This window comes from Mesoplodon mirus (genome assembly GCF_964341445.2).
Source record: "Mesoplodon mirus genome assembly, chromosome: 3".
NCBI lineage: Eukaryota > Metazoa > Chordata > Mammalia > Artiodactyla > Ziphiidae > Mesoplodon > Mesoplodon mirus.
The window spans coordinates 79,941,123-79,964,752 of record NC_138978.1 but is presented as its reverse complement, the minus strand read 5'-3'; positions in this window follow the sequence as shown (position 1 = coordinate 79,964,752).

Below are 23,630 nucleotides of genomic sequence, written 5' to 3'. Positions count from 1 at the left end.
AGCAGTGCTGCCTAGTGCTCACCAGGGCTGTTAAGTTTCCAAGGTTGCCAGGCGCACAGCAGGATTCTGTGACCTCAATGATGACATCGGAGCATTCTGTTGACCTAGGTACAGCACAGTCTCTGCAATAGCACAGGCCCCGTTTTCAAGAACAATTCCTGTTTCCCAGCCGAACCTTTCCCATGAAAGGGAAAGGTTCATACCACATCTATTATAAATTGTATCATACCATATCTATTATAAAATGAACATTTTGATTGGAGATCTTTTAATGTCTTATATAGAGATTTAATATTAATATTTTAAATGGTCTCCAGTTTCCCTGTGGATTATTGACATTTTAAACTCTGCGCTTCAATTTTCCCTCAATACCTGTAATTTTGTCACGGCTATTTCTGTACTTAAAGATGAGGAACTATATAATTGATTTCTTCATTTTTTCCCATCTCTTTCCAAGGTACTGAATTTGACTGTATCTTACGAATGAGTGAAAAATGCTAGTCCTTGAGTCAGGACCTTGGGCCCTTTACCAAGTAACTCAACCTGTCTGGGCTTCAGCTTCTGTCTGTGCGATCGAGAGGCTTGGCCTAGCTGACTTTTCAAATGCTGTGTTTCTTTGATTCACTCTCACTTATTTTACTGATCTGCTCCTTAAGAAGAGGGCCTGTTCTCATAAAGTAAGAACAGGCGTTTTTTAATCCTTGGGTTGGGCGGAGTTTAAGTGGTCGTACTCAGTTTGTTAGTTATATTTACTTTTACGTATGCTTAGCTCTAAATAATTTATATGGCTCTTGTGACTCTTTTTAGATCTTCTTTTTTTCTTATTTTCTTTTACAGTTTCTAATTTATTATCGCCAGTGTAGAGGAGCCTGATTGATTATTAAAATGTATTGATCTTGTATGTGTGTGCCTTGTTGAACCGTCTTATTAGTTCCTGCTAGTCTATCTGTGGGTTCTTTTGGGTTTCCTAGATAAATGAACATATTAAATGTAAATAATGTGTTCTTTGGATAAAGTTTATTTTCTTGCATCTCTATATATAGAAGCAATATGTTGAATTGATTTAAATATTTAAATACTTACATACCTGTTATCATAATCTAAGATTCTTTATCTTATTTTCTTTCAATCAATATTATCTTTTCAAGATTTATCCACATCAGTCCATATAGATCTAGGTCTTTGATTTTTGACTGTTTGATATTATTTCATCACATGCGTATAGCATCATTTATTTTCCATTCAAGCATTATTGGACAATTGGATTGTTTCCCTCCCTTCTCTAGAACAAACAACGTTTCCTAGAATATCCCTGAAGATGTCTGACAGTCGAGAAGGGCCAGGCTGCCCGAAGATTCCTACTTGCTTTTAGCCACCTTCCAACAGGCCATCTCCAGCCAGCAATTTGAAGCAGAGATGAAATGAAACCTCCCCCAAGTGTGGAGATCTTAGGAGCTTCCTAGAAGGTGGGAGGTTCATGATAGGCATCCTGCTGGGATCCCAGGGGAGTCTGAGCTGGCCTGAACCTCATCTTCCTCCCCCACCGCTCAAGAGAAATGTGGAGGAAAGAAGACTTCAAAAACTGTGAGTAGGCAGAGGGAGAGAGATTGGGGGCCGAAGCTGCAACTGAGGTCTTGGAGTGGGCTGTGAGGACGCAGAGCCTCTAGAGAGCCAGGCTCTGCCTTCTGAGCACTTCTCCCCTAAGGCTGCTCATCCTTCAGGTGATAGCAGGCATATACAGCCGACTCGGCCCACACTGTCACAGAAAGCCTTATCAGAATCTCTTCGTCTTCATACACTCTTGTGTCTGTTACTTGGTTATTGCCTTCGGTACTCCACTGATGTGAAGCACAGTCGCTAGGGGATGGAGGACACTAGTGACCCATCTTGCTCTTGTGGCCTTAGTCCACAGCTTGAGGGTCAGGGAAGAGGCCAAATGAAGGTCAAGAAGGAAAGATGGAGTTTGAAGAGAAGACCTGAGTTAAGGGTGTCTTCTCAAGTCTTGATGACTGAAATGTAGCTCCAGTACCTGAAGTCCTGCTTGTTCTCAAGGCTGACCACGGGGCTGGGTGCACTCAGTGAAGGAACCGTATACACTTAGTATTTCCTTGCTTGCTCACACTTGCCCTCCTCTGATACACCCTCTGCAAGACTGATCTTCCCCTGAAACAACTTTCCACCTGCCACTGTCATCTCATGAACATTTGTTTCCCCTTCCTAGTGTCCCCCTAGAATGTCATTGCAGCCAATTCATAATTTGATAATCATGCTTCTTACCATAGTCTCAGCAACTTCTGATAAATTTTATTCACTTTATTCCATAGTCTTCACACATCAATAATCTTCCTTAGCTTCCTAGGTGCAGGTTAACCCATTCGGAATCATTTCTTTTTCTTTCTCTTCTTTGGCAAATCCTTTCCATCTTTTAAGGTCCTTTTCTTTTCTCTCTACCATCCTGCCTTCCTAAACTCTTTTTTTTTTTCCATTTAAGTAACCTTCCAATCTCCTTCCCCAATTTCCTCATAAACATTGAGAGTTTATTCCTCACAAGTTAGACAGCGGTTTATGAATGACCAGGCATAATGGACTCAGAATGGGTTGGCACCCCCGTGGTACCTGTCTTGCTGGGGAGCCACAGGTGAAGGGCTGGCTGCTGGACACATGTTTGCATGGAGTCAGGCTGAGTGGCCTCGGGGTGTTTGCTCTGCACTTGTGTGTGTTTCTCCCTCGTTGGTTTCCTTGTCCAGCCACCTGTGACCTCGCTCCATCCAGCCCAGGGAATCCTTCTCATCACAGGGGTAGGATGTTTGTCTCGTTTTCTATCACATCCTTTCCCCAAAGTTTGGTTGTGAGTTGTTCCCATTCCAAAGACCTTTCCTCTTTGAAGAGAAAAGAGAAAATCTTTTCTCTCCTTTTCTCTCACTTCACTTCTGCTCTATTATCTCCTCCGTCCAGAATGGCCCCCTGACTCAGATGGGTGTAGATCCGAAGATGGCAAGAAATGCCAGCAATTCTGAAATAATAATACGGATGTATCAGGAGAACTTGAAAACCTTTATCCCGCCACGTTAAAAAAAATTGCGCTTCCAGTGTATTCAGAGTCTCAGTATAGAAACACAAATGATGTAGAAATTGAATGACACTCAAGTTTTTCTTTCCTCCTTTCCTGATTTATTCTAATCCTCAAAGTTAACATGATGAACTATTCGTTATGTAAACTTTCAGACATTTTCTACCCATGCACACTTTTCTTTTTTTCACATAAGGGTGTGAACTAGGTCACTTTCAACATGCTGTGATTCTGTGATTCACTGTCTCCCACCGAGTCATCCACTGATAAAGTAATCTGTTTCATGAGGAATATTTCCAGTAGCTAATAGCCAATGTCTGTGGAGTGCTTACTCTGTGTCGGTTTCTTCTAACTACTTTACAGATAATTTGTACGACATACCCATGGACTAGGTACAATTATAACTCCCAAGGGACAGAAAAGGGCAGATAAGTACAAATAAATACAGAGGCCAAGTGACTTGCCCAAGACACTGGAGCAAATCAAAATCCATGCCTCTGTAATCATTTTGCTCTATTGCCTCTGTCTGGGAGGCTTGATGATTTGGCCACTAAAACCTTAAATACCATGTTACATTTTTGTATCTCTGACAAAAGCGTGGGGCTGTGATACGGGGTAACTAACCTGACTACTTTTGAAAACCCTTATGCACCTGGATGAAAGTAAGCCAGGGACTGTAAGCTATATGTGTAAGATTTCCTACCAACTTTTAAAAATAGCTTCTTGAATGCAATTTATGTAGTGTCAAGGCTAGGATGTAGTCCAAATAGTAACAGAAAAATGGAGATTTGTAGAAAAATACTTAAAGTTGACAAGTATTGGGAGTGTAGTATTTTGGGGGCCAGCGTGTAGACCACAGGAAAACTTGCTGTTTCCATCCCAAAGGGAAGAGCTCTGTATTGCAACTGCCAAGGTCCCTGGGGCAGCAAGTGTGCTCACTGCTTAGTAAAGAAGCATCCTCAGTTTGATAGAATCATATGGGAGCCTTACATTTGGTTAGCAGGTTCTACCTTCTTGATGTAATAATATTTTCAGGGTGTGGGAGGGTATCAAGCTCGGAAAATACCCTTGGAGAGATTTGCTTATTAAGTTTGGCTTTCTCAATCTCCCTACTACTTCTTGACTAAACACCAGGCGGTTTCCTTCACTTTTCAGAATCATGTTGTTTTTCCCTTGTCGAATGAACTTCCAAATACTTTTGGATGAGCTATTAAGTTTGGGGAAAAATAAACCTCTCTTTAAAATAAGGAAGATGATAACAATGACAAGTACAAAAGGCTCTAAAATGGAGAATATACTCCATTATAGCCAATTAATGTGAGTGGGAAGCTCGTGCTCACTGTCCAGGACATAGATATAAAAGCTGAGGATGCTCTGAGGCATCTCTTGGATCTCTATAAGACTCCATCATTTCTGATGAGTAGGGTTGACAGATAAAATATAGGCTGTTCCGTTAAATATGAATGTCAGAAAAACAACAAGTATATTCTGAAGATAAGTATGCCCCAAATAGTACATAGGATCTACTTATACTAAAAGTGATGACTTACTATTCATGTGAAGTTCAAGTTTAACTGGGTATCCTGTATTTTTATTTAGTAAATCTGACAGCCCTACTGATGATCCACAATGGAGGCAGTTGAGGAGCGGTACATGCTGGCTCTCGGACAGTCAGAAATGGCTTCAGCAGATCCAGGTACAGTATGAAATTCTTTCTGGATGTAGCTCAGAAGCCATGGCCAGCCCTTGACTGCAAGTACTGCCTCGGGTTTCCCTGAGGTGGGGTAAACCGTCCTCTTAATGGCCTTTTGGTAAGTCTGGAAGACCATATCCAAGGGGAGCCCCAAAGTCAGTTTCATCCTCACAACCATGTTTCCAATTCCTGGAACTGGCTGCATGTGACTCACAAGAGATGAGGAGGTTTGTGAAAATTGGGAGTGTCATAGCTTGAACCCTTTGTAGGTACAGTTTTGGTGTTCTGAGAGTTTTAACAGGAGCAATGTGAAAGACTCCAGGTCCCCAGGTAGATAGAAATAATCCTGTTCTACTTCTGTGTATGTGACAAGTCTCTAATAGTTCACAGAGCCAATATCTGGTCTTAGAAAGAGTGATCCAAGCTTGGATGTTTCTGGCGACAAGGCAAGGTCGTGAGTTTGAAGTTCACCTTTTATGGTTGAGGAGACAACAAAGTTGTCAGAAGGGCAATCACGGAGAAGACGTTGGCTTCATCCATTGTGCAGGCTTGTATATTTGGTTCTATGTAGATTGTGTTTCAAAGGTGGAGCTTGTTTACAATTACGAACATTCTCCGATGTGCTTTTTGGACCTTCATTCCCAGAGCAAGAGCAGTGCCGAGGCCCTAGAAATGCCATGGATATTCTGAGCTGTCAGTGGCATTTCCCAGGTACTGTTCCCTTGGTGCTGCTCCTTGAAATGTCCAAAGGGATTATCATCTGTTTTGTGGCCGGTCCTAGCATTGTGAAAGGAAGCTGCTGCACCTGGCTCAGAGGATTTCGGCTGCGGTGGGAGGAGTAGTAGTACTACGACTATAAATTGTATCACAGCATATCTATTCCATCTTGAGAGTGGGGTTGGGGGGTTATGAAGGGGGACTTTTATTGTACTTTTATACATTGTCCCCTTGAAAATAATTCAATTTTTAAAAATTAATTAATTTATTTGGGGCTGCATTGGGTCTTTGTTGCTGCTAGCGGGCGTTCTCTAGTTGCAGTGAGCGGGGGCTCCTCTTGGCTGTGGTGCACGGGCTTCTCATTGCAGTGGCTTCTCTTGTTGCGGAGCACGGGCTCTAGGCACGCAGGCTTCTGTAGTTGTGGCACGTGGGCTCAGTAGTTGTGACACACGGGCTCTAGAGCGCAGGCTCAGTAGTTGTGGCGCGCGGGCTTAGTTACTCCGTGGCACATTGGATCTTCCCAGAACAGGGCTCGAACCCATGTCCCCTGCATTCACAGGCATATTCTTAACGACTGCTCCACCAGGGAAGCCCAATAATTCAGTTTTTTATAAAGAGAATATTCCTAATATTATTCCAAAATTTTAAAAATATATAGTTGGATAACACTATGAAAAATTAACTGATACGTTTTTTATTATTTCTCTTTGCTGCCTGGATTTTTATCCCCCTCCGGTCAGCTAGGCACTCTGAGTTCACTGCATTAGGAAGGTAAAGACTCAGCAGAAATGAGGGAGAAAAAAAGAAAATTCTCAGCTTTGGAATGTTCAAAACAGAGGCCACAGTAGAACAGGTGAGAATTCTGTGCACAAACAATAAATCTCGTCTCAAATGTAAAAAAGTATTCTTTGCACTGGGAGGCCGGAGAGGGAGGGAGGGAAGGACTGAAGGAGAGAGATCAGTGTGACCAGGGACATGGAGACTGTGCTTGAGGACGATAGGCCCAGGAAGAGAATCAGAATCTGGAGAAGATTCAGCCTGCCCGCGATCATTGCCTCCAGCCAGCACCCTCATCTCAGACCTTGGGAAATTCAGAGAGAGAGTGGGAGTAAGTCAGGAGGGCCACGCGCATAGTCTGTGTGGCAGGGGTTGTGGCCATTCCCTATTTGTGAGAAGTCCCCAGCAATTTCCAGGCCTCCTTCTGGAAAACGCTGGCGGACGTCTCTAGTGCTTATGTGAAAGCTTGTTCACAAACCTTGAAAGATACAGATGTAGATGACTGACAGATAGATGCATAGATAGAAAAATGTAATTAACTAAAACATCCAGGAAAGGTTTGGAAAATGCCCTTTATTGCATAGGACGTTCCTATTGTCATATGATGTTAGACTGAGTGCCGGTCCCTTCATCCTCCTTCAGACCACGGCATTCTGTCTGCTACTCTCCCGAGGGTCCTTTCTTCTCCCTGGAAGGGATAAATTAAATGAGGTAGAACAGGAAGAGACAAGCAGCACTCCAAGCTCTGCTGGTCAGGGTTACCCTCCAGCGTTGCCTTAATGCTCAGAGCCACACACACCACAGTGAGCTTGGCTCCAGATCAACTACCACGCAACGAAGGTTCTGGAACACTTCCATATCTCGGGGAACCTCATTTCCACGTGACTCTCTTTCATATTCCCCTTTGTCACAGAAGGCTAGGTACAGTAGTCCGGGTGAGATCTCAGCTCAGGCCCAAGGCAGGCTCTCAGACCTCAAAGTTCCGGTCCTGCAAGGGCCCCTGTCCTCTCTTGAGACCACTCCTGGCTCTCTCTGCCGACAAGGAGCTGCTGGTGGTACATCCTCTAAGAGTTGAGGTCCATCGTGCAGACCCTGAGAAAACTCCTAGGAAAAGGCTCCACATTCTTGTTGAAGTCAACAGAGCTCAATTCCTTTGGAAGTGCTGGGTGTGTCCCAAGTTGATGCAACTGCAGAGCCATTAGGTAAACCAGCACATGTGTGCGGCCCCTTCCCTTAGACTCCTCTGGGCCCTCGTGACATAGGCTCAGAAGAGTGCCAGCCTCAAGCCTTACCTCTTCCAAGGCCACACCGTCTCCAGGATCTTCTGTCCCATGAATCTCAGTTGCTGTGTGGAACTCAAAAGAGAGAAAAGACCCTGCCTGCGGGGTCTCTTCGGGCTGGGGCCTTCTAGCTTCTCTTCCTCGTCCTCCTCGTCCTCCTCGTCCTCAGAGGTGGTCTCGGGTTCCACACTGCCCTCCTCCTCAGGGGTGCTCTCGAATTCCACATTGGCCATCCACTGGGCGATGTTGAGATGAAAGAAACGGCAGCCGAAGCCCTGCAGGACGCCGCCCTTCACGTGCTGCTGGAGGATCTCCGAGGTGTGGAAGACCCGGCAGCAGGCCATGCACCTGAAGCCGGTCTCCATGGTCACCATCCAGGCCGGTGTCTTGGCGCTGGGTCTCTCCTGGACTGCAGGTGACCCTGATGGGCTGCCTGGCTCTGCCCTTTCCTCATACTCTTTCTCCTCCCCAGTGGGCTCACTGTCAGACAGGAGGCTTTCGGTGAACACATCAGAGGGGTAAGTGCCTACTGTGCACGCATCCTCAGGAAGGGTCACTTCTTCTATCGTCAGCTGCTTTTCAGGCAACTCCAAGGGTTTCTTTGTCTTCCAGGAGACAGCGACACCCTTGTTCACTTGTACCTGCATGTAGTATATTTTCATGCCCCTTTCCTCTTTGTCTGGGTGCAGATAGTGCTTACAGGGTGAAGAGGGTGAGGAGGAGACACAGTGTGATGGGGGAGCAGTCTCCCCTTTTTCCTGAACCTGGGCTAGGGGTGCTTTAGGCTGGGCAGTGTCTCGATGTGATCTCCGGATTCCTGAAAAAGGAAATTAAAAACATAATAACATGCATGGGCTGTGCCAGAAGCTGAGGGAGCAGGTGTGGTAGACGAGAGAGGGACATTTGCATGACGTAGCTATGTCGTGAGCTTGGTGTCTGTTGGCCGTAGGACGGAGCGGTGTATCTGGTGTCATCTGTGGGCTTTTCATGTGCGTGTGGGGGGATACTGGAGCGGTGTCTGTATACAGGGGTGTGGAGTATGGTGGTGAGGGCTGTGGTATGTGAGCGACGCGGGTGGATGCGTGTACGACGAGGAGTGTGAGTTTCGGAATATCGGTGGTGCATTCCTTGTGGAATGGGTCTGTGGTGCAGGAGAGTACTGTGGATCACGTGCTTGGGGTTGATGTGCACTGAGAAGGGCTGTGCCTGGAGGGCGCGTGTATGTGTGAGCTGTGTGCACCTGAGCTGGATGGTCCTGCTCTCAGGCTGGAGGTGTATGATGCAGAACTCTGTCCTTCTCTGGAAGCAAAGGCAAAGACAAAGCCTACAGTTTCCTCTGAAGATGCTTAATCTGGTCCCTCTTCCCTCCACCTCAAGCCCAGACCTTTCCGGCCCCTGCTCCTTGACTTCCCCACCATGGTAGTAGCAGTATTCACACACACACCCCCAGACTCAGCTGGCATCCACGCCCTCGGAACAGCTCAGCCATCCTGCCCAGGCTCCTCCACAGAGCCCTCATCACCTCTGATGACCCTGGATTTCCTCTCAGCCTCCCTGGGATCTGTGTGCCTCCTGCCTCACAGCCAAGCACCCCCTCACCTGAGGAGCCCCGCGCCCTTACCAGCGTAGCTGAGCTTGCGCAGAGTAGAAGTACGCAAGAAGTATTTAGAGGCAGAGGAGACCTCCCCTGCCCCTGGGCTGCAGCCTTGGGCCACCACAGTGGATCCAAGCCGAGGGGGATCCTCTTGTGACTTCGAGATTCCTGAGGGAGGAATGAAAGGCTCAGGGTGGGTTCATCAGTCCTCTGTCCACAAATATTTACTGAGTGTGTGACACGTGTCAGGTGCAGTGAATACACACAGTTGAGAGTGTGGTTCCCAGTGGATCCTCCAGGATTTAATTCCAATCAATACTTATTCTCTCACTGTCTAGTTGGTAATGTAGGCCTCGGTGGTGACTGTGAGTGTGTGGGAAGAGTGAGTGATGTGTATCAGTTAAGTCTGTGGTAAGTGTGGGGTTGGCGTGGGGAGCACAGTGCAGACGTGTCTATCTGTGTCTGTGGCCTTTGTGTGCATGGTTTCTGTTCACAAGTCAGGAATTCTGGGACATGTAACTTTTCCTCATTACATGGTGTGGCTTGTACTTATGGTGCGTGTTCATTCATTCATTCACCAAGATTCAGTAAGCAGCTACTCCTGTGTATCCGGCACTCTTCCATTGTTGTAGTCTTTGGTAACGCTGCACATTCTAGTAGGGGAAGATACACACTAAACAAAACTACAATAACTATATAATACATCAGCTGGTGGTAAGTATATAAGGGTTGCCAGACTTAGCGAACAAGAATACAAGGCACCCAGTTAAATTTCAGTTTCAGATAAACCCAGAATAATTTTTTAGTGTAAGTATTCCCATGCAGTATTTGGCCTGACTTAGTTTTAGTGTAAGTATGGCCCATACAATATGTGGGACATACGGATACTGAAAAATTACTTGTTTATCTGGAATTCAAATTGAACTGGATAGCCCATATTTTCTCTGGCAATCCTGACATGGGTTACTGAGACTGTGGTTTACTGTGGTTTGTACAAAGCGGGTCTGGCATTACTCAAGAATGTGTTATAAGTGTGGTGTGTATGACACGTGACTGGTTCTTACAGAGGTATTTAGAGATGGCTGAAGTTAGCTGTGTTTGTGCAAGAGTTGAGATACATGTATATATACTGTGTGTGTGTTTGTGTGTCCTATATATATAGTGTGTGTGTCTATATACATATCTCATCTCCAGCGTTTGGTGTTGGAGGAGAGGATTGTGATACAGGTGGGTTGTATGAGGACGTAGTACAGGAGGGATGCGTGTATATACCTCCATGTGCTGTGTGTGGTTTACTAAGGAAGTTATATGTGGGGTGTGTGATATTTTTGCTACATCAGAGTGTACATGGGTGTATGAGTTACTGTCTCATAAAACACCCCTAACAAGAATTCTGTATACACTCTTACATACACCGAGTGTCAGCCAGGTCCAGGCAGGGTGACAAGAACTTTACCACGCAGACTTTATATCTGGTAAGCACTCTACCCCCATTCATCTCACTCTTCTCTGCACTACCACACACACACACACACACACACACACACACACACACACTCTCACACACCCCCACACACACAGGAACATAGAGCAAAATATTCTGAATGGTCAGGGGCAGTCATTGCCTTCCCCAGCCTGTCCCAGCCACTGCCTTGAAATCTGCCTGCTGTCTAGAGCTCCATTCCCAGGGCCCATCCTACAGTCTCCAGGGCCCTGGGCCTGGTAGGAGCTACTGGGCTCTAATCTGGGGCAGAGGCCTCTAGCTGGAGCTCTGGGCTGACCACCCCACTCCCAGGGCAAGCTACTCGCCTCCATTTAATGCACGCAGGCACCACGTGGCCCGTGGCTCTCAGAGCTCCCCGCAGGACCCTGAGAACATCTCTCACCCCCGCTCACGCGGTCTCAGTCTCTGGAAAACCCTTCCCTTCCCTTGATCTCCTTTGGGAAATTCTTCCTGTTGAAGGAATAAATCCTCCTTGCTTTCAATATGACACCATCCCTAGACAAACAATCTTCTTTCAAAGTGCATTCCATTTGTCAAGATATTTTTCAACAGGGCCTTCAACTCATGGGGCTTCTCTTTCCACTTTGGTAAAAGAGGCCAAGCAACTCATGGGTCTCTCTCAGCATCCTTGCATCCTTCACATCCCCCACCTCATGACCCCAGGGAAAGATCCAAGAGCACAAGAGAGAAATCGGGGACTGAGGAAAGCTGCACCTCTAGGTCTGTGCAAGCAGGATGCAGCCTGCTGTGAGTCCGACAAAGCTCCAGGCCCGGCTGCCCCAGGAGAGAGTCCTCAGACCAGCGGAGCTGACCTCCCATCTCCCAGGGGGCATCTGGCCGTTCTGTGACGTCTCACACCACGGGGACCCTCCGGATAGATACGGCAGCATCAGTGAGACAAGGTCTCTCGTTCCCTGCTTCACAGGTGACACGTTCTCAGTCCCCCGCTTCCTAGAGAAGCTTCAGTTTGGCAGAAACCCATGTGCCGCAGACAAGTTGCCCCCCACATACCTCCTCCGTTCTCGGCAGTTTCCTGGGACTCTTCATTTTCCAGATGTTTCCTCTTTTGTCGCCGTTTCATCGTACCAACTAGAAGTCTCCCTTAGAAGATGCCTCAAGAGATGTCCAACTCCTCCTCTTCCCTACAGGTTGGCCGTTGTTGGCTCTTGGGCAATCCGTTGAAATGATTCAATACAAATAAAAATAGTCAAGTCGCCTAAATGGCTGAAAAACTGCTACCACTTATTGAACCAGCAGTGCTGCCTAGTGCTCACCAGGGCTCTTAAGTTTCCAAGGTTGCCAGGCTCACAGCAGGATTCTGTGACCTCAATGATGACATCGGAGCATTCTGTTGACCTAGGTACAGCAGAGTCTCTGCAATAGCACAGGCCCCGTTTTCAAGAACAATTCCTGTTTCCCAGCCGAACCTTTCCCATGAAAGGGAAAGGTTCATACCACATCTATTATAAATTGTATCATACCATATCTATTATAAAATGAACATTTTGATTGGAGATCTTTTAATGTCTTATATAGAGATTTAATATTAATATTTTAAATGGTCTCCAGTTTCCCTGTGGATTATTGACATTTTAAACTCTGCGCTTCAATTTTCCCTCAATACCTGTAATTTTGTCACGGCTATTTCTGTACTTAAACGTGAGGAACTATATAATTGATTTCTTCATTTTTTCCCATCTCTTTCCAAGGTACTGAATTTGACTGTATCTTACGAATTAGTGAAAAATGCTAGTCCTTGAGTCAGGACCTTGGGCCCTTTACCAAGTAACTCAACCTGTCTGGGCTTCAGCTTCTGTCTGTGCGATCGAGAGGCTTGGCCTAGCTGACTTTTCAAATGCTGTGTTTCTTTGATTCACTCTCACTTATTTTACTGATCTGCTCCTTAAGAAGAGGGCCTGTTCTCATAAAGTAAGAACAGGTGTTTTTTAATCCTTGGGTTGGGCGGAGTTTAAGTGGTCGTACTCAGTTTGTTAGTTATATTTACTTTTACATATGCTTAGCTCTAAATAATTTATATGGCTCTTGTGACTCTTTTTAGATCTTCTTTTTTTCTTATTTTCTTTTACAGTTTCTAATTTATTATCGCCAGTGTAGAGGAGCCTGATTGATTATTAAAATGTATTGATCTTGTATGTGTGTGCCTTGTTGAACCGTCTTATTAGTTCCTGCTAGTCTATCTGTGGGTTCTTTTGGGTTTCCTAGATAAATGAACATATTAAATGTAAATAATGTGTTCTTTGGATAAAGTTTATTTTCTTGCATCTCTATATATAGAAGCAATATGTTGAATTGATTTAAATATTTAAATACTTACATACCTGTTATCATAATCTAAGATTCTTTATCTTATTTTCTTTCAATCAATATTATCTTTTCAAGATTTATCCACATCAGTCCATATAGATCTAGGTCTTTGATTTTTGACTGTTTGATATTATTTCATCACATGCGTATAGCATCATTTATTTTCCATTCAAGCATTATTGGACAATTGGATTGTTTCCCTCCCTTCTCTAGAACAAACAACGTTTCCTAGAATATCCCTGAAGATGTCTGACAGTCGAGAAGGGCCAGGCTGCCCGAAGATTCCTACTTGCTTTTAGCCACCTTCCAACAGGCCATCTCCAGCCAGCAATTTGAAGCAGAGATGAAATGAAACCTCCCCCAAGTGTGGAGATCTTAGGAGCTTCCTAGAAGGTGGGAGGTTCATGATAGGCATCCTGCTGGGATCCCAGGGGAGTCTGAGCTGGCCTGAACCTCATCTTCCTCCCCCACCGCTCAAGAGAAATGTGGAGGAAAGAAGACTTCAAAAACTCTGAGTAGGCAGAGGGAGAGAGATTGGGGGCCGAAGCTGCAACTGAGGTCTTGGAGTGGGCTGTGAGGACGCAGAGCCTCTAGAGAGCCAGGCTCTGCCTTCTGAGCACTTCTCCCCTAAGGCTGCTCATCCTTCAGGTGATAGCAGGCATATACAGCCGACTCGGCCCACACTGTCACAGAAAGCCTTATCAGAATCTCTTCGTCTTCATACACTCTTGTGTCTGTTACTTGGTTATTGCCTTCGGTACTCCACTGATGTGAAGCACAGTCGCTAGGGGATGGAGGACACTAGTGACCCATCTTGCTCTTGTGGCCTTAGTCCACAGCTTGAGGGTCAGGGAAGAGGCCAAATGAAGGTCAAGAAGGAAAGATGGAGTTTGAAGAGAAGACCTGAGTTAAGGGTGTCTTCTCAAGTCTTGATGACTGAAATGTAGCTCCAGTACCTGAAGTCCTGCTTGTTCTCAAGGCTGACCACGGGGCTGGGTGCACTCAGTGAAGGAACCGTATACACTTAGTATTTCCTTGCTTGCTCACACTTGCCCTCCTCTGATACACCCTCTGCAAGACTGATCTTCCCCTGAAACAACTTTCCACCTGCCACTGTCATCTCATGAACATTTGTTTCCCCTTCCTAGTGTCCCCCTAGAATGCCATTGCAGCCAATTCATAATTTGATAATCATGCTTCTTACCATAGTCTCAGCAACTTCTGATAAATTTTATTCACTTTATTCCATAGTCTTCACACATCAATAATCTTCCTTAGCTTCCTAGGTGCAGGTTAACCCATTCGGAATCATTTCTTTTTCTTTCTCTTCTTTGGCAAATCCTTTCCATCTTTTAAGGTCCTTTTCTTTTCTCTCTACCATCCTGCCTTCCTGAACTCTTTTTTTTTTTCCATTTAAGTAACCTTCCAATCTCCTTCCCCAATTTCCTCATAAACACTGAGAGTTTATTCCTCACAAGTTAGATAGCGGTTTATGAATGACCAGGCATAATGGACTCAGAATGAGTTGGCACCCCCGAGGTACCTGTCTTGCTGGGGAGCCACAGGTGAAGGGCTGGCTGCTGGACACATGTTTGCATGGAGTCAGGCTGAGTGGCCTCGGGGTGTTTGCTCTGCACTTGTGTGTGTTTCTCCCTCGTTGGTTTCCTTGTCCAGCCACCTGTGACCTCGCTCCATCCAGCCCAGGGAATCCTTCTCATCACAGGGGTAGGATGTTTGTCTCGTTTTCTATCACATCCTTTCCCCAAAGTTTGGTTGTGAGTTGTTCCCATTCCAAAGACCTTTCCTCTTTGAAGAGAAAAGAGAAAATCTTTTCTCTCCTTTTCTCTCACTTCACTTCTGCTCTATTATCTCCTCCGTCCAGAATGGCCCCCTGACTCAGATGGGTGTAGATCCGAAGATGGCAAGAAATGCCAGCAATTCTGAAATAATAATACGGATGTATCAGGAGAACTTGAAAACCTTTATCCCGCCACGTTAAAAAAAATTGCGCTTCCAGTGTATTCAGAGTCTCAGTATAGAAACACAAATGATGTAGAAATTGAATGACACTCAAGTTTTTCTTTCCTCCTTTCCTGATTTATTCTAATCCTCAAAGTTAACATGATGAACTATTCGTTATGTAAACTTTCAGACATTTTCTACCCATGCACACTTTTCTTTTTTTCACATAAGGGTGTGAACTAGGTCACTTTCAACATGCTGTGATTCTGTGATTCACTGTCTCCCACCGAGTCATCCACTGATAAAGTAATCTGTTTCATGGAGAAATATTTCCAGTAGCTAATAGCCAATGTCTGTGGAGTGCTTACTCTGTGTCGGTTTCTTCTAACTACTTTACAGATAATTTGTACGACATACCCATGGACTAGGTACAATTATAACTCCCAAGGGACAGAAAAGGGCAGATAAGTACAAATAAATACAGAGGCCAAGTGACTTGCCCAAGACACTGGAGCAAATCAAAATCCATGCCTCTGTAATCATTTTGCTCTATTGCCTCTGTCTGGGAGGCTTGATGATTTGGCAACTAAAACCTTAAATACCATGTTACATTTTTGTATCTCTGACAAAAGCGTGGGGCTGTGATACGGGGTAACTAACCTGACTACTTTTGAAAACCCTTATGCACCTGGATGAAAGTAAGCCAGGGACTGTAAGCTATATGTGTAAGATTTCCTACCAACTTTTAAAAATAGCTTCTTGAATGCAATTTATGTAGTGTCAAGGCTCGGATGTAGTCCAAATAGTAACAGAAAAATGGAGATATGTAGAAAAATACTTAAAGTTGACAAGTATTGGGAGTGTAGTATTTTGGGGGCCAGCGTGTAGACCACAGGAAAACTTGCTGTTTCCATCCCAAAGGGAAGAGCTCTGTATTGCAACTGCCAAGGTCCCTGGGGCAGCAAGTGTGCTCACTGCTTAGTAAAGAAGCATCCTCAGTTTGATAGAATCATATGGGAGCCTTACATTTGGTTAGCAGGTTCTACCTTCTTGATGTAATAATATTTTCAGGGTGTGGGAGGGTATCAAGCTCGGAAAATACCCTTGGAGAGATTTGCTTATTAAGTTTGGCTTCTTCAATCTCCCTACTACTTCTTGACTAAACACCAGGCGGTTTCCTTCACTTTTCAGAATCATGTTGTTTTTCCCTTGTCGAATGAACTTCCAAATACTTTTGGATGAGCTATTAAGTTTGGGGAAAAATAAACCTCTCTTTAAAATAAGGAAGATGATAACAATGACAAATGCAAAAGGCTCTAAAATGGAGAATATACTCCATTATAGCCAATTAATGTGAGTGGGAAGCTCGTGCTCACTGTCCAGGACATAGAAATAAAAGCTGAGGATGCGCTGAGGCATCTCTTGGATCTCTATAAGACTCCATCATTTCTGATGAGTAGGGTTGACAGATAAAATATAGGCTGTTCCGTTAAATATGAATGTCAGAAAAACAACAAGTATATTCTGAAGATAAGTATGCCCCAAATAGTACATAGGATCTACTTATACTAAAAGTGATGACTTACTATTCATGTGAAGTTCAAGTTTAACTGGGTATCCTGTATTTTTATTTAGTAAATCTGACAGCCCTACTGATGATCCACAATGGAGGCAGTTGAGGAGCGGTACATGCTGGCTCTCGGACAGTCAGAAATGGCTTCAGCAGATCCAGGTACAGTATGAAATTCTTTCTGGATGTAGCTCAGAAGCCATGGCCAGCCCTTGACTGCAAGTACTGCCTCGGGTTTCCCTGAGGTGGGGTAAACCGTCCTCTTAATGGCCTTTTGGTAAGTCTGGAAGACCATATCCAAGGGGAGCCCCAAAGTCAGTTTCATCCTCACAACCATGTTTCCAATTCCTGGAATTGGCTGCATGTGACTCACAAGAGATGAGGAGGTTTGTGAAAATTGGGAGTGTCATAGCTTGAACCCTTTGTAGGTACAGTTTTGGTGTTCTGAGAGTTTTAACAGGAGCAATGTGAAAGACTCCAGGTCCCCAGGTAGATAGAAATAATCCTGTTCTACTTCTGTGTATGTGACAAGTCTCTAATAGTTCACAGAGCCAATATCTGGTCTTAGAAAGAGTGATCCAAGCTTGGATGTTTCTGGCGACAAGGCAAGGTCGTGAGTTTGAAGTTCACCTTTTATGGTTGAGGAGACAACAAAGTTGTCAGAAGGGCAATCATGGAGAAGACGTTGGCTTCATCCATTGTGCAGGCTTGTATATTTGGTTCTATGTAGATTGTGTTTCAAAGGTGGAGCTTGTTTACAATTACGAACATTCTCCGATGTGCTTTTTGGACCTTCATTCCCAGAGCAAGAGCAGTGCCGAGGCCCTAGAAATGCCATGGATATTCTGAGCTGTCAGTGGCATTTCCCAGGTACTGTTCCCTTGGTGCTGCTCCTTGAAATGTCCAAAGGGATTATCATCTGTTTTGTGGCCGGTCCTAGCATTGTGAAAGGAAGCTGCTGCACCTGGCTCAGAGGATTTCGGCTGCGGTGGGAGGAGTAGTAGTACTACGACTATAAATTGTATCACAGCATATCTATTCCATCTTGAGAGTGGGGTTGGGGGGTTATGAAGGGGGACTTTTATTGTACTTTTATACATTGTCCCCTTGAAAATAATTCAATTTTTAAAAATTAATTAATTTATTTGGGGCTGCATTGGGTCTTTGTTGCTGCTAGCGGGCGTTCTCTAGTTGCAGTGAGCGGGGGCTCCTCTTGGCTGTGGTGCACGGGCTTCTCATTGCAGTGGCTTCTCTTGTTGCGGAGCACGGGCTCTAGGCACGCAGGCTTCTGTAGTTGTGGCACGTGGGCTCAGTAGTTGTGACACACGGGCTCTAGAGCGCAGGCTCAGTAGTTGTGGCGCGCGGGCTTAGTTACTCCGTGGCACATTGGATCTTCCCAGAACAGGGCTCGAACCCATGTCCCCTGCATTCACAGGCATATTCTTAACGACTGCTCCACCAGGGAAGCCCAATAATTCAGTTTTTTATAAAGAGAATATTCCTAATATTATTCCAAAATTTTAAAAATATATAGTTGGATAACACTATGAAAAATTAACTGATACGTTTTTTATTATTTCTCTTTGCTGCCTGGATTTTTATCCCCCTCCGGTCAGCTAGGCACTCTGAGTTCACTGCATTAGGAAGGTAAAGACTCAGCAGAAATGAGGGAGAAAAAAAGAAAATTCTCAGCTTTGGAATGTTCAAAACAGAGGCCACAGTAGAACAGGTGAGAATTCTGTGCACAAACAATAAATCTCGTCTCAAATGTAAAAAAGTATTCTTTGCACTGGGAGGCCGGAGAGGGAGGGAGGGAAGGACTGAAGGAGAGAGATCAGTGTGACCAGGGACATGGAGACTGTGCTTGAGGACGATAGGCCCAGGAAGAGAATCAGAATCTGGAGAAGATTCAGCCTGCCCGCGATCATTGCCTCCAGCCAGCACCCTCATCTCAGACCTTGGGAAATTCAGAGAGAGAGTGGGAGTAAGTCAGGAGGGCCACGCGCATAGTCTGTGTGGCAGGGGTTGTGGCCATTCCCTATTTGTGAGAAGTCCCCAGCAATTTCCAGGCCTCCTTCTGGAAAACGCTGGCGGACGTCTCTAGTGCTTATGTGAAAGCTTGTTCACAAACCTTGAAAGATACAGATGTAGATGACTGACAGATAGATGCATAGATAGAAAAATGTAATTAACTAAAACATCCAGGAAAGGTTTGGAAAATGCCCTTTATTGCATAGGACGTTCCTATTGTCATATGATGTTAGACTGAGTGCCGGTCCCTTCATCCTCCTTCAGACCACGGCATTCTGTCTGCTACTCTCCCGAGGGTCCTTTCTTCTCCCTGGAAGGGATAAATTAAATGAGGTAGAACAGGAAGAGACAAGCAGCACTCCAAGCTCTGCTGGTCAGGGTTACCCTCCAGCGTTGCCTTAATGCTCAGAGCCACACACACCACAGTGAGCTTGGCTCCAGATCAACTACCACGCAACGAAGGTTCTGGAACACTTCCATATCTCGGGGAACCTCATTTCCACGTGACTCTCTTTCATATTCCCCTTTGTCACAGAAGGCTAGGTACAGTAGTCCGGGTGAGATCTCAGCTCAGGCCCAAGGCAGGCTCTCAGACCTCAAAGTTCCGGTCCTGCAAGGGCCCCTGTCCTCTCTTGAGACCACTCCTGGCTCTCTCTGCCGACAAGGAGCTGCTGGTGGTACGTCCTCTAAGAGTTGAGGTCCATCGTGCAGACCCTGAGAAAACTCCTAGGAAAAGGCTCCACATTCTTGTTGAAGTCAACAGAGCTCAATTCCTTTGGAAGTGCTGGGTGTGTCCCAAGTTGATGCAACTGCAGAGCCATTAGGTAAACCAGCACATGTGTGCGGCCCCTTCCCTTAGACTCCTCTGGGCCCTCGTGACATAGGCTCAGAAGAGTGCCAGCCTCAAGCCTTACCTCTTCCAAGGCCACACCGTCTCCAGGATCTTCTGTCCCATGAATCTCAGTTGCTGTGTGGAACTCAAAAGAGAGAAAAGACCCTGCCTGCGGGGTCTCTTCGGGCTGGGGCCTTCTAGCTTCTCTTCCTCGTCCTCCTCGTCCTCCTCGTCCTCAGAGGTGGTCTCGGGTTCCACACTGCCCTCCTCCTCAGGGGTGCTCTCGAATTCCACATTGGCCATCCACTGGGCGATGTTGAGATGAAAGAAACGGCAGCCGAAGCCCTCCAGGACGCCGCCCTTCACGTGCTGCTGGAGGACCTCCGAGGTGTGGAAGACCCGGCAGCAGGCCATGCACCTGAAGCCGGTCTCCATGGTCACCATCCAGGCCGGTGTCTTGGCGCTGGGTCTCTCCTGGACTGCAGGTGACCCTGATGGGCTGCCTGGCTCTGCCCTTTCCTCATACTCTTTCTCCTCCCCAGTGGGCTCACTGTCAGACAGGAGGCTTTCGGTGAACACATCAGAGGGGTAAGTGCCTACTGTGCATGCATCCTCAGGAAGGGTCACTTCTTCTATCGTCAGCTGCTTTTCAAGCAACTCCAAGGGTTTCTTTGTCTTCCAGGAGACAGTGACACCCTTGTTCACTTGTACCTGCATGTAGTATATTTTCATGCCCCTTTCCTCTTTGTCTGGGTGCAGATAGTGCTTACAGGGTGAAGAGGGTGAGGAGGAGACACAGTGTGATGGGGGAGCAGTCTCCCCTTTTTCCTGAACCTGGGCTAGGGGTGCTTTAGGCTGGGCAGTGTCTCGATGTGATCTCCGGATTCCTGAAAAAGGAAATTAAAAACATAATAACATGCATGGGCCGTGCCAGAAGCTGAGGGAGCAGGTGTGGTAGACGAGAGAGGGACATTTGCATGACGTAGCTATGTCGTGAGCTTGGTGTCTGTTGGCCGTAGGACGGAGCGGTGTATCTGGTGTCATCTGTGGGCTTTTCATGTGCGTGTGGGGGGATACTGGAGCGGTGTCTGTATACAGGGGTGTGGAGTATGGTGGTGAGGGCTGTGGTATGTGAGCGACGCGGGTGGATGCGTGTACGACGAGGAGTGTGAGTTTCAGAATATCGGTGGTGCATTCCTTGTGGAATGGGTCTGTGGTGCAGGAGAGTACTGTGGATCACGTGCCTGGGGTTGATGTGCACTGAGAAGGGCTGTGCCTGGAGGGCGCGTGTATGTGTGAGCTGTGTGCACCTGAGCTGGATGGTCCTGCTCTCAGGCTGGAGGTGTATGATGCAGAACTCTGTCCTTCTCTGGAAGCAAAGGCAAAGACAAAGCCTACAGTTTCCTCTGAAGATGCTTAATCTGGTCCCTCTTCCCTCCACCTCAAGCCCAGACCTTTCCGGCCCCTGCTCCTTGACTTCCCCACCATGGTAGTAGCAGTATTCACACACACACCCCCAGACTCAGCTGGCATCCACGCCCTCGGAACAGCTCAGCCATCCTGCCCAGGCTCCTCCACAGAGCCCTCATCACCTCTGATGACCCTGGATTTCCTCTCAGCCTCCCTGGGATCTGTGTGCCTCCTGCCTCACAGCCAAGCACCCCCTCACCTGAGGAGCCCCATGCCCTTACCAGCGTAGCTGAGCTTGAGCAGAGTAGAAGTACGCAAGAAGTATTTAGAGGCAGAGGAGACCTCCCCTGCCCCTGGGCTGCAGCCTTGGGCCACCACAGTGGATCCAAGCCGAGGGGGATCCTCTTGTGACTTCGAGATTCCTGAGGGAGGAATGAAAGGCTCAGGGTGGGTTCATCAGTCCTCTGTCCACAAATATTTACTGAGTGTGTGACACGTGTCAGGTGCAGTAAATACACACAGTTGAGAGTGTGGTTCCCAGTGGATCCTCCAGGATTTAATTCCAATCAATACTTATTCTCTCACTGTCTAATTGGTAATGTAGGCCTCGGTGGTGACTGTGAGTGTGTGGGAAGAGTGAGTGATGTGTATCAGTTAAGTCTGTGGTAAGTGTGGGGTTGGCGTGGGGAGCACAGTGCAGACGTGTCTATCTGTGTCTGTGGCCTTTGTGTGCATGGTTTCTGTTCACAAGTCAGGAATTCTGGGACATGTAACTTTTCCTCATTACATGGTGTGGCTTGTACTTATGGTGCGTGTTCATTCATTCATTCACCAAGATTCAGTAAGCAGCTACTCCTGTGTATCCGGCACTCTTCCATTGTTGTAGTCTTTGGTAACGCTGCACATTCTAGTAGGGGAAGATACACACTAAACAAAACTACAATAACTATATAATACATCAGCTGGTGGTAAGTATATAAGGGTTGCCAGACTTAGCGAACAAGAATACAAGGCACCCAGTTAAATTTCAGTTTCAGATAAACCCAGAATAATTTTTTAGTGTAAGTATTCCCATGCAGTATTTGGCCTGACTTAGTTTTAGTGTAAGTATGGCCCATACAATATGTGGGACATACGGATACTGAAAAATTACTTGTTTATCTGGAATTCAAATTGAACTGGATAGCCCATATTTTCTCTGGCAATCCTGACATGGGTTACTGAGACTGTGGTTTACTGTGGTTTGTACAAAGCGGGTCTGGCATTACTCAAGAATGTGTTATAAGTGTGGTGTGTATGACACGTGACTGGTTCTTACAGAGGTATTTAGAGATGGCTGAAGTTAGCTGTGTTTGTGCAAGAGTTGAGATACATGTATATATACTGTGTGTGTGTTTGTGTGTCCTATATATATAGTGTGTGTGTCTATATACATATCTCATCTCCAGCGTTTGGTGTTGGAGGAGAGGATTGTGATACAGGTGGGTTGTATGAGGACGTAGTACAGGAGGGATGCGTGTATATACCTCCATGTGCTGTGTGTGGTTTACTAAGGAAGTTATATGTGGGGTGTGTGATATTTTTGCTACATCAGAGTGTACATGGGTGTATGAGTTACTGTCTCATAAAACACCCCTAACAAGAATTCTGTATACACTCTTACATACACCGAGTGTCAGCCAGGTCCAGGCAGGGTGACAAGAACTTTACCACGCAGACTTTATATCTGGTAAGCACTCTACCCCCATTCATCTCACTCTTCTCTGCACTACCACACACACACACACACACACACACACACACACACACACACTCTCACACACCCCCACACACACAGGAACATAGAGCAAAATATTCTGAATGGTCAGGGGCAGTCATTGCCTTCCCCAGCCTGTCCCAGCCACTGCCTTGAAATCTGCCTGCTGTCTAGAGCTCCATTCCCAGGGCCCATCCTACAGTCTCCAGGGCCCTGGGCCTGGTAGGAGCTACTGGGCTCTAATCTGGGGCAGAGGCCTCTAGCTGGAGCTCTGGGCTGACCACCCCACTCCCAGGGCAAGCTACTCGCCTACATTTAATGCACGCAGGCACCACGTGGCCCGTGGCTCTCAGAGCTCCCCGCAGGACCCTGAGAACATCTCTCACCCCCGCTCACGCGGTCTCAGTCTCTGGAAAACCCTTCCCTTCCCTTGATCTCCTTTGGGAAATTCTTCCTGTTGAAGGAATAAATCCTCCTTGCTTTCAATATGACACCATCCCTAGACAAACAATCTTCTTTCAAAGTGCATTCCATTTGTCAAGATATTTTTCAACAGGGCCTTCAACTCATGGGGCTTCTCTTTCCACTTTGGTAAAAGAGGCCAAGCAACTCATGGGTCTCTCTCAGCATCCTTGCATCCTTCACATCCCCCACCTCATGACCCCAGGGAAAGATCCAAGAGCACAAGAGAGAAATCGGGGACTGAGGAAAGCTGCACCTCTAGGTCTGTGCAAGCAGGATGCAGCCTGCTGTGAGTCCGACAAAGCTCCAGGCCCGGCTGCCCCAGGAGAGAGTCCTCAGACCAGCGGAGCTGACCTCCCATCTCCCAGGGGGCATCTGGCCGTTCTGTGACGTCTCACACCACAGGGACCCTCCGGATAGATACGGCAGCATCAGTGAGACAAGGTCTCTCGTTCCCTGCTTCACAGGTGACACGTTCTCAGTCCCCCGCTTCCTAGAGAAGCTTCAGTTTGGCAGAAACCCATGTGCCGCAGACAAGTTGCCCCCCACATACCTCCTCCGTTCTCGGCAGTTTCCTGGGACTCTTCATTTTCCAGATGTTTCCTCTTTTGTCGCCGTTTCATCGTACCAACTAGAAGTCTCCCTTA